The sequence below is a fragment of the Lathamus discolor genome, chromosome 5, assembly GCF_037157495.1.
Source record: "Lathamus discolor isolate bLatDis1 chromosome 5, bLatDis1.hap1, whole genome shotgun sequence".
In the NCBI taxonomy this organism is placed as follows: Eukaryota; Metazoa; Chordata; class Aves; order Psittaciformes; family Psittacidae; genus Lathamus; species Lathamus discolor.
In genome coordinates, this window is record NC_088888.1 from 54,944,671 (window position 1) to 54,957,179 (window position 12,509).

At 41.9% G+C, this 12,509-nt stretch overlaps 1 protein-coding gene across 8 annotated transcripts in view; it reads right to left on the bottom strand.

The window, feature by feature from the left end:
* The window catches only part of NCOA7 (nuclear receptor coactivator 7), an 84,438-nt gene that overhangs the window by 33,748 nt on the left and 38,181 nt on the right, over positions 1-12,509 (bottom strand). The window lies entirely within an intron of this gene.

The window sequence follows — 12,509 nt, forward strand, 5'->3', positions numbered from 1 at the left end:
ACCGCTGGTAAGATTTCAATAAATAATTTTGTATGTCCCTCGGGAATGCAATGTACAGAAATGTAATTATCTTGAGCATCTCTCCAAAGGACAGAATGGTTTGTGTTTCAAAATGTGAAAGGAAAACAGGTAAGAGAAAGCAAACTCATTTCTGTTAGTCACATTGTTGGGGAACAGTTGATATGATTTTTAAACCAAGTCCCCATGATGCATCTGGAATACTTCTGTAAGCAAAGTTCTTGCAGACACAACTGAACACCTCCTTACACAAGGGTGAAACACACACCGTGACTAAGCAAAAACCTAATAATTGTTAATTGTATTATTAAACCGTATGTGGCTTTGCTTTTGGATGAGATGTAACTGATGCTGATACCAATTGCTCCTTCATTTGGGGTAGGATTTGCGTAAGTGCTTGGGTCAGGTTTTCCAAGAGCAATGTAGGGATCTGAAGTAACTGCACCACTCATGAAGATTTTACACTAAAGCAATCTGAAATTTTTACTCCTTAGTTTATTGGAATTAACAATTCACACTGCCATGCTGTAACACTAGAAAATGTTTGTTTAATCACCAAATGCAGGTAAAGGGTAGTGTCTGCTCTACAGGGGCGCTCAGATACCTAAAACTGAATACAACCTGTACGTCTGTAGACCTCTGTGACTTGGCCAAGACTGTACAACCGGAGCTGGGCAAGAAACTTCACTGCAGAGGCAGTCTACCTTTACATTATAAATCAGTTTTGTGTTTTTCAACTTGTACAAAATACATAATTCCCAATTTATATTTGTTCAAGGCAGCTATACGAATGAAAGACAGAAATGTAAGTGGTACAGGAATTAAAACACACAAAAGGAGAATACTTCGGAGAACACTTTGGGGAACAGGGGGAAAAAATGTGAACAGCTCTTAAATTAAAGGGTTTTTAGAGCATACTAAATAACCAAAAGTAACCATACAAGACCTTGAGCTCAAAAGCAAAATCAGTACTGCCTATGTAGAGGAAAGTGTTTACAGGATGAACCAAACTCCTCCATATGCAAATACTTTTAAAAAAACCCTAAAGAATCACATGTCAAGAGTCATTTGATTTTGGTGTAAGTGATGCAATAAGAAGAAAACCCACACAGCTGCTGACTTGACTTCAGCAAAGGCGCAATGGCCTAGAAAATCAGTTTGGTAGCTTTTAAACATAACTTACTTTAAAGCATAGCTTACTTAAGGCAGAACCCAGCACTGAAGCTTCAAAAGATTTAAAAAGTTAGACCATAAAGAAGTAAGTATAAAGCTTTTGTGCTCTGTATTCCTTATTATTCAGCAGTGACAGTGACACCAAATTCTACTTCAGGGCAGGCACAGGGGTATGGTTTCTTAAGCCAAATGAACAGCTCCAAAAAGGAGAGTAGCTGTTTGCTCCTCACATCTCTTTCTGCCTTGGACTCTGGCTCTCATCTGATCCCACAGAGAGATTACCCAACTGGTTAAAACAGTTATCTCAACCCTTTTTTCTACTGGTCTAGTGAATTGACTCATTTTAACTTTTGGTCAGATAAATGCCAGTGCCAGCTCAGAGGGAGAGAAAAAATGTAGCTCCTAGCAGGGAGAGGAAGCAAGAGACCTAACTGTTCACACTGGGGAACATCAAGCTCTTTGTGGCACTCAGCGGTAGTCTGAAACTATTGCCTAAGAAAACTATAGTCTCCAGACGTACGGACATAGCCTAAATCTAGGCTGGGATGCTTCAAGGAATAATTTTTGAAAAGAAAGCCTTTTTTGGGCATATGAAACCTATTTTTGACTTGTGAGGGACAATCAGAAAGATTCAGATGGCATAAAAATCAGTAGGTTTTAGCAACAAATAAGTTGGTTGACAACAGTAAGGAGGATTAACAGATGTAAGAGGGAAGAAAGTACCCATTAGTTTTGAAATAGAGCTTGACCAATTTAGTGTTTGTAAGGAATTGTACAATTAATATCTCTAGGGAATTACACAACTGTTACTACAGCAAAGACCAAGATCCAAGATACAAGCAGCTCCTCTAATACCAGGAATAAATTGGTAATATAAACAACATTGAATTACAAGTTATACATCCTAACAGCAGAGTTAATCTTGCTTCTATTACCATTTCATACATTTTCTAGAGTGCTATTCACCATTAATCACATTCATATGTAAGGTTTTAGCCTGAGCAACACTATTTCAAAATGCTACAGTGTACAATTTGGATTTATTCGTATTATGGTATAAAAACAAGTTTTCAGTTCCTCACTTCTGGGGAGTTTAAGTTTTTGGATTATGCTTTAAAACAGTAGATAGTTTCCCAGTTTTTGTTTCTGCACATCCTGCATTAATGTATAAACTCCCGCCCCATCCCAACCTGCCTAATCCTTCCAGAGTGAGGCAGCACTTAACCAAGCCTGGTGCCAGCACCGAGTAAAAGAGAGGAAAGGGGGGGGATGAGGTTTGGGGAGAAAAAGGGGATGAAAATGAAGAAGGGTGGGAGTGACAGAAATAACCAGCCCCATCACAGCTGAAACAGTGGGGTGGTAGATCCAGGTCCTAACTCTATTCCACCCTTTAGAATAAGGACAATTGTTTTCTCTTTTCATGATCAGTCCCATGTCTGTTATATGTTAACACAATTCTTTTTCTGAAGGCTGCCTTTAGTTCCTACTGATGCTGCCTGGATACAGAGACGTGGTAATTTTAACTTGCATTCCACAGCCAGGTGTCCTTCTGCACACTGCTGCGTATAGACAGAGCAGTGGTGAAACAAAAGGAGATCTTGTTACATAAAGCTTTAAGCATAACATTCAAAAGGAAATCCACAGAAAATTTCAAATGGGAAAATATCTGCAAGTGCTCTCCTGCATTTTGCACATACAATCTAGCTATACTTACTGTGGAAGTACTCGTAACCATGTATTTATTCTGGCCCTAGATAGTCACAGTAAAACTCTGACATGCCTATAACAATAGAAAGTGATGGCCATTTCTGTGATAGAAGCTTGTTCTCACACACCCTGGATAACTACATCACAGTATCATGAAAAATGTGGACTCCTCCTGATCTACTTTTCATTTATCACTAATAATTGTCTCTCCCCACACAAAAGATGGCCTGCAGCAATGGATGTCTACTACTTAAAGGCAGCTTAAACAGCTACCAGCCATGAGTTCTACAGCTATTAGGGATGTAATTACACAGCGTGTGGGTACACATGCTATTTTCAACCTTAGAAGTGCGAATACCAGCCAAAACAAACATGCAGCAATAGGAACTTCATCATGGGCTGCTACTGGTGTGTGGGGTACACGTACAACAAGAACCCCAGAAGTGCATTATTATATCCTCCAGACTGCTTGGCAACAGTATGGTCTAGCTCCCCATTAGCATGATTAGCATTATAGAAGTACACAGTATTAAGTCTACCTTCCACAGAAATACCAACTTGCATATGACAATTCACAGACAGCATCTAGAAACCTCCTCCCCATCCAGAGTTCAGCTTTACTCACATAAAAGAAATGCAAAGATTCATACCATCTACTGTCACTTCTTCCAGTTTCTAGTTCAGGACCATTCAATCAACCCCAAGATCCCTGTGTTTGACAGTCCACCTGCAAAATATCCTGCTATCCTTGTGTATTTGTGTAGGAAAAAAGGTCTTCTTGGGTGCACCGATAAAGTGGAGCCGCAGGACAAAATGAATTGTGCTTCACCAGACTTATCATCCAGTGGGGCCTCAGCTGCCTCACCATCTCACAACAGAGACCATGGACTTAGAAGTCGTATACACCCCCAAAGTTAGGAAGGTGAATTACATGAATGAACTACTTTCCCTGGACTTCTTTAAAAATCAGGGAGAAATTTTCAGTTTAATAAAGACAGTAATAAAGTACCTGATAAGTGCCTCCTTCAATAGCTTTTCCCACCATTATTCAGTAGAGCCCAGTGTACATCACCTGCAGATGTATACTCCATGCAGGTGCTTGTGCTATCAACTCATAATCAAGATCAAATTGCACAGCACAGCTGAAGTACGTCAACCTTTGAATGCTCTACAGAAATAAGCTGTGTTACTGGGAACTGCAAGAAGCAAGGCACACATATCCCTAGAGCAGAGAGACAAGGTTGCTCTTATTTTCTGTCACTTGCCCAGGTGAGCAGTTTAGACATTTGGTATCTGTGTGGTCAAGAGCCCAATTCTTGTGAGAACTGTCCATCCCATTTTCAGTGGTGTGGCAGACGACATTACCTGTGAACCTTGCTCAGGTAAGTGTCAGTACCTAAATTCATCTATCACAAAAGCTCCACCATAGAATTTCTCACTGTCCACTGTATCAGGGACTCAGACACAGTCCAGAGTGAGGAAAACCAGCCTGCCAACAAAGCAGGGCTGAGAGAAGGCAGGCTTACGCATCACAGAAGAAGACATGCACATTTTAGAAAACAGTTAACACAACACATGCTGTTTTTATTCATTTTGCTGTTTGAACACACAGCACCTTGCCTGGGAAGGCTCCGCCATACAAGTCGAGCAGGACATTTCTTCAAATCACATGCTGCATGTACTGCTTGTCTATTGGCTGGTGATTACAAAGTCATAGGTTAAAATATAGATGAAAAATCACAAAGACCCTAGAGAGATGGGACATGCCCTATTTTTGTCTGCAGAGATGACATCAGCATCTGATGTGTTGCTGACCACCAGCACTTCATCACACAGCTCCTCAGCTGCCACAGAAAAGAGCAATTCAGTTTATACACGCTACTGATCCCAAGTGTGACTTGCTGAGTCACATCACAGACATTGTGACAGACTGACGAGACGTGATGAAAAGTCAGTGTGGAAAGCTAGGAGCGAGTGTTACAAAATGAAAAGTATGTAACTTAACTTTGTATTATTATTTAAATGCCAGTGAAAGGAGTTCTGCTTTTCGGAACATTTGGGTGAACTTCTAACAGTGTATTTCACGCACAATATGGGAATTTGTTAAAGAAGAGAAATTAAAAGCCTGCCTTGAGGATACCAGGCTTGAGTTACGCAGACTCCCTGAGAATGACTCCCCTGTGCCTTTGCTTGGGGACCAGAAGATCTGCAATATGACTTCAAATGCACTATCTCATGCTCCTTATGTACTTGAGTTAAGAATATTCCTGCCTTAAACAGACAAATCTTACAAATGTAACCCTCATTCTGCAGCTACAAAGACAATATTCTGCCTCTTCTCTGTGGGCAGGGATCCCTCAGAGAGCTACAGGGAGGCACTAGGCAGGGGGAGAGACTTCAGCACTGACATACCAGGGTGCTGCAAAGAACTGCTTCACAGGTACCCAAGGCATGGGTCTTGGGGACCTGGGTGAGGGAAGAGGCAAAGGATCCAGTCTGCCTGGTCAACAGCCCTCCCGGGAAATGCTGAAGAGGAAAGCCTGTGTGAGTCCAACCCTTTCCCCCAGGACAAGACACTACCAAAATCACCTCCAAGGAGCTGCACATCCCCTGCAGGTACCCAGAGTAAGAGCGCAAGACCCAGCAGGCAGCTGGGGAAGTTCAGACTACCCCAAACATGCTGAGCCAGGGGAGCCTGGAAGTGAAGCACTCACTAACCGCACAGACAAGTTTGCTTTCATTACCCCTGGCAGAAATATGACAATTCTCTTCATTAATTCTCTTGACACGCTTCCCTTTCCCCTCCTGCACACAAACACCTGCCACAGCCTGGCAGTGTGCTATGTGACCAACTGCTCCACAGCTTTCCTCCTTTCCCTCGAGGGCCGCTTTTCAGAGATATTAAGTGCATCTGCATTTATATATAATTAAGAACATAAATGCTCACTCTTCCTGAAGATTCACACCCTGGGAAAAGAGACAGCCCTTGAAAATGCATGTGGTTCTTTCAGCAGCGAGATCAGTTTTAGCTTATCAAACACCCGTCATGTTAACACCCTAATCTGACCTCAGCAGAATAGGTCACAGGACATCACCATCTTAAATTTTACTTTAGTAACTGCAGTAATATAACTTTTAAAAAACACTGAACCCCAGTATTTTTTCCCTAGTGACAGAACTTCCACTTCCTAGTTTTCTGCCTCAATAATTACTGCTACTGTTAAAAAGGTGTCCCTGATATCTAATCCTCACTTGTTTCTCTCCGTCTCCTAAGCCTGCTCACCCTGCTAAAACTCTTTGCTATGATATTTTAATTACTTACACAAGTAATTTAGGATAAAGCTCTGGGTCTTTTTTCCCCAAGAACAATTATAACTGAAGGAGTCTCTCACAACTTTCTCTAGTTCCCCAAAATTTGCTTCCTCCCCAAGCTGTGCTGAACAGAGCTCACAGTAAATCAAGTCAGAGAATCTGAGTCAAGAGCAGAAACATCCCCCGTCCCAGGACCCTGGGTTGTGGAGGTTCAGAGAAGGATAACAGTGACAAGCAAAGTAACGAAACAGCTTACATGTAAGGAATGCCAATGCTCCTCAGCCTGGAAATGATGGAAGAGGGGTATTTTATAGAGAGAGGAGTATAAAAAATAAAAATAAGAAAAGAAAGAACCTTAGGAGGCCTGGAGGTGGTGACTAGGTACTGACTGTTCAACTTCTTCTATCTTTCTGGTTGAAACATACATTAGTTCACTATCAATGGCCAGTCTACAATTTGGTTTTATGTATCCATACAGCTTCACTTCCATCCAACATGAGACTTCAAAACAGCTCAATCTTCTGTCTTAACTATAGATTTTGAGGCAACTTGTGTGTTGATAGGCAATACCTATGGATTACACACAAAACACCAAGTTTGACTTATCTTTTACTTAGTTTCACAACAAACAGGAGCTTATCCATCATGACAAGAATTAGAAGAGGATTCCACAAGCAATGTTAAGACACTTCCATCCAAATGTTTAGAAGTGCTAACAACATTACTTCTGGTACTTACTGCTCAGATCAAATTCTCCTGCCTGTGGACAAGGCATCCCTTCTGCTTGAGACAGTTCCCGGTAAACACCAATTAACAACTCAGCTTGAATATAACCTGGTGGCCTTAACCCTGATCCACCAGGATTTGAGATCATTAGTTCTTATTCCAGAACAAACGGATCTGAAAATAGCTGCTTTTCAGTCGCTTCTCTATCTCATTCTTTCCACATGGCTTTGGCAACCAATACCAATACACCAACTGCCTGAAGCTTCCCAACCAGCCGCTGCCTACTACGCTCAGTTTACACTCATATGTAAATTATTCCAAACCCCTTGTTCTTCTACATAGGCAATTACAACCGAAACTCCTCCCTATGCTGATATAATTTTGAGATCTTTATTCTGGAAGAAACAAATTATTTCCCTTTTCACCACTCCTTGCATCTCATTTTTGCTGTCTGAAGCCAACCTGAAACACAAAGGCTAAAGCAATGTCTCAGAACCTGGGATAATTCAGATCCTGCTCCACTTACTGTTGTATTGAGCAACTTAACACAACACTGAGAAACCCAGTTTGTAAATCACTTGGAATACCCCAGAATACAAAATACTCTGTTACAGGAATAGGGCTTCAAAACCAAGTCCCTAGAGATTAGGGCTGATTACAGTTAGCTAATTACCAGCAAGAATTTACATGAATTTTCTTATTCTTTTTTAAATGCACTCGACCTTTTTATGACTAGCACCTTAAGTTCGCAGCTGCATCCTACTGCTGAACAACCACACCACGTAGGGCAAAAGACAAAACTAGGACTCGTTAGTAGAAGGACATTTCAATTTTTTAACTCGATATATACTGAAAAGTCAACTTCAGATTAAGCCTACCTAGCAAATGACCTACTTATTAGAAACTATTATGCAACATGGATTCAGTAGGTGCCCCATCTTTTTGTTAAATTTAGGTTACTTATAGATTTTCTGCATTGCAAGTGACTTTCAATTTTGAAACAGAGTACGCACTGCTGCTATCATGGGAGCGGCCTTCGCTGGTTCTGTGCCAGTTGCGACAAGCCTCACCACATTGTAAGTGATGAAAATTGCTACGCCCTCTCTGTTTTATTCACTAATATTTGTTCTTGGCCAGATACTCAGAACATTCAGAGTTCTGAGTAACGGCACGCATGCAGCACTACTCCTGTATGACCCCCTGCCTAAGTGGTGGCAGGGAAGGCAAGTCAAGAAGGCATCAGTTTTCTGCCTCTGGATTCTGGGGACATACTCTGGCTCCTCCTGTTCAACATGCAATATTCTATCTCATTAAATGGGCACACATCGTTTTCTCTCTCATGGTGTTTAGGACTCTCATTTGTTTTGGACAGAAATCAGAGCTACAATAACAGGAGGTTTTATTAGTCTCACCTCCCACTCGCTGCAGAAATTGAACACCATACAGTGAATGAGAAAGGATGGCTTTACAATTAGAGAGAAGAACCAACTGGATTTTGTTTTGCTGATAAGACAAAAGTAGCATGTAACGTGGCACAAGTCACCTAAACCAAACTTTTATTTATGATGCATTCTTTAATGAAGACCAATTCCTCACATAGTGCTGACAGCTCGTGTCTGCAAGCAGAATCAGTGGAATCTAGGAATATTCTGCACATCTGGTAGAAAGACACATTATATCATGCTAGAATAAACATACAGATGAAATTCAGTGTTGTGCTCAACCCTAATTTACACCGTTGTTACAGTGGCTGCTTTCAGGAGGTCACATTTTTTTCCTGTCTCAGTGTCTTCAGTGGCAAACCACAATCACCTTTGTTCATCTTAGCAATTCCTGACATGAATCCTGATTTCCTAATCTCTCAGGAGTCCATTTAACAGGTCTATCCCAGAGATGCACATCCTGCCTTAGAACAAATAAACTGGTGCTTCCAAGCTGTTACAATTCCACTGCTGGGTTCCCACAACTCGCCTCATGTTTGTGAAAGTGTTTTAGGGCCTGTGACACATGGGGGGGGGGGACGGGACGGGACACACAAAACAGTGAGAAGAAAAAAAAGGAGAAAAAAAAATTCCAAAGCTTAGCAAATCAACATCTTCCAACAAAAACAGGCTTCCACAGAAAATGTGTCTGAATCAAACAGCCAAGCTGCAGAATTAGGTCAACTAGGTTATCCCAAGAAGAAGGGGAGAGCACCCTGGGCACTGGGTATGGCAGGCACAGTGCCTATGCAACCACTGCAGAGTGCTAGACATCCTTGCAAGCTTGACAGCAGATTACTTCAGTAACAACAGCAGAAAGGTTAAGACAAACCTAAGAAGCCAGCTATCACATAAGCCAAGAGATGAAGCAAAAATGAGAAAGGAATGTTATTTTCACTAGTCCTCAGGAAAGAACAAGCTGTATCAGCGCCCCTCTTGTTATAAGGCAAGAAAACAAGGGCGATACCTGCAAAGCAATGTCTTATAGGCTGAGATTTGGAGACTGAATGATAAAAATTATTCCAGAACTAGAGAGCCACTGAAGAATAGTATTAGTGCTAAGAGAGAAGAAAATGAGGCTGTACTGGAGAAACCTTCTGGCAGCAGGACCTGTTCTGATATTTAGCAAAAGAAAAGCTCGCTACCTCATACCATTAGGTTATTTCTAACGCTGCCACCACTGTGCTAGCAGACACGCTGTACAGCACAGTGATGGCTCGGAGGGGGACGCTGGAGGATCCCTTTACAGCAGCTCCTCCTCGGCTCGGCGGTGCCACCCGCCGGCTGCAGGCATTAACGCAGCCCGGCCCCCGGAGACCAGACCAGGAGCTCCTGGCTCCACCACTGTGCTTCCATCTTCTCCGTATCAGAGAAGTCTTTTAAGCACCCTCTTTTCTGGAAAGTGTGGCAGGGAGCGCTGCCACCTCCAGTTCTCTGCAGCTTTTAGAAACTGCCTTATAGTCTTTCCACCGGAGAAGAGGGATTTACCGAGCCAACAACATCTTTCTGACACCGTCTCAGCCCTTGCAAAAGTCCATTAAAATGCATGACATTCAAACTGAGAGCAAGGGTGTCACAGCATTTACAAATTCATAAAGCAAACACATTCACAAACTTTTAATGAAGGGACATGGTGTGCAAGGAACAAATTATAGTGAGATGTGAAGTTCCTAGCCCAATCTCGTAGAACAGTAAATAAAGAAGGATTTACAGTCCTGTGAAATATGAAAAGGAGATTATTCAGAGGACAAGGGTCTTCATTCTATTAGAGTAACAGACACAACCCTTGTCATAAGATGCTTTGAGACTACAAGACCTCCATTAAACCACAAAATAAAGTATGTATGCGATCAGCCTATCAATACACATAGCAATATCCAAGACTTGCTACATCTAATGTACTCTTCTTGTGACTAGGACAACTAAGCATTTTGGCAAAGAGGAGCAGAAAGCATTTAGAAAAAGAATTATTAATTCCTGCATCACATTTTCTTACTGTTCTAGACACTAAGTCAAAGCTGGGTAATTGGGAAGAAACAAGCAAACAAAACCCCAAGCCCTTGTGCAAACACACCTAGAAAAATGGTTAACCATAAGAGAGAGGGACTATTTTAGTCAGAGCACTTCACAAACATCAGTAAAGGAACAACTCAAAGTCATGTGGAAGAAAAAAAAACTGCAGGAGATGCATCCAAAAATGTTAGACAGGAAGGGAGGTGTATACACACGGATAATCCCTCACAGCCAATGCATGTGAAAGCAGATCAGCAATTAAGAAAATGAAGTCCTTACAGTGGCGGCAGTACCCTTCCACCACTGCAGCTAACACAGCTTCCAGCAGGGAACTGCTGACTGCGCACCTCCTGGCAGAACTCGGCTCTGTGAGACAGATGGTTTTGCCCTCTGCCACATGCAGGTAAAGGGTAAGTATTTAAGCAAGTCCAGTTCTACAAGCTGCTAGGGGCGTAGGGAGAGCTCTCAGAAACTGCCCGGGATGCTCACAAAGGTACCAGCTTTCAGGAGAGTGGCACTAACAAACAGCTAAGCAGGTAACCGCCACCAGGTATAGCTGCAGTGGACAGAGGCTGCTGTAAGGCATGCAGACTAATAAATACTATGGCAACTAAGCATTCTGCTGAAATTACTTCATTTGAGAGCTGCATAGGGAACATGGAGCTATTGCAATTGTTTCACAACCAACTTTTTTCTATCTCTCTTTAAACTTCACTTCCACAATTCTGATGCTCTAGCTGGGTTAAAGCCTTTACTTCGGAACAGCCAAAAGCAGGCATTTAAACAACAAGGGAGTCTCTCTCTACAGCTTTGGCAGTTGGGTCTGCTCTCAGCCCAATAGCAGCATGAAATTACTGTAGTTCTCAACAGAAATTCTGTAATTCTGCAGAACCCAGAGGCTTTGCAGAACCATGGCATGATGGATAGCAGCATGTCAAGCTACCACCGCAACGATGCCAGCGCACACAAAGCATGGGAACACTTACAAAACAAACATTAGTACAATCTGAGTTTGTACTGACTGTTGGATCACAAGCCAAAGACAACCTGGAGAGCTTTACAGTCTCCCTCACCAGCCCTGCCGCACTCTTCCATGAAAAGAGGGATGCCATCGTCCTCCTCGCTACCACAACTACCAACTGTCAGAGCTCCATATACAAACCTGAAACACTACAGAAACAGAATTCAGCTACCTCACAAAACCCTACATTCCCCTAGGTACAAGCAAACAATAAATCAGTCTTTTAGCAGAAGCACTTTAATAGGAATGCAACAGAAATTTGTATTTTGGTGTGTTTGCCTTTTTTAAAAGATTACCCCTCTACCAAAGCAGAAAGCATTCACAGGTTCATTCATTAACAATTCTCCAGTTTTCCTCCACAGATTTCATTTCAACAACAGTGTAGGCAAGACTTGAGACAGACAAGCATGTTTTCTTTTAGCTTCCAAACTACTGATCTTGCTAGATTCAGGCCTGCCAAAAATTCCAGACTGATCAATAAATCACTGTAAGCTCTTGAGCTTGGCAGGAAATACCGCACCAAGCTTTATCTGCTTTTTTGTAAGGCCTGTGTTGCCTCACAAAAAATCTCCAGGTGCCGAGTAGTCTGCACATGCTATTCAATGTATAACAACATTTTCACCGTGGACTCCTTTCCTTCTCCTACTTAGGAGCTGGCCATTCACACACACACACTGTGTGAGCAGGAAAGAAGTCTGCTTTGGGATAGCTACAGTTTTCTGTTCCTTTCCTTCTCTTCACAGGATTCCTTACACAACAGAACCAGGGTTCCCTTAACCTAACAGTTCATTCCTACAACATACCAAGAGAAAATTCAAAGTAGTTCATAAATTATATCTGAAATTACTTAGAGTATCTAAAAACTTAGAATCCAGAACTGCAAACAGATGTGTGATTCATCTCATATTTATGCACAAACTTTTTTTTTTCTGGAATTAATTGTAAGAATAAATCTAAAGAAGGTGTTTATGATTAACTAATAATCAGAGGTACTGGTACTGTTGGGGGGGTGAAAGGGAAACAAGTTTTCCAGCACATAAGCCTTTCACATCTCATTT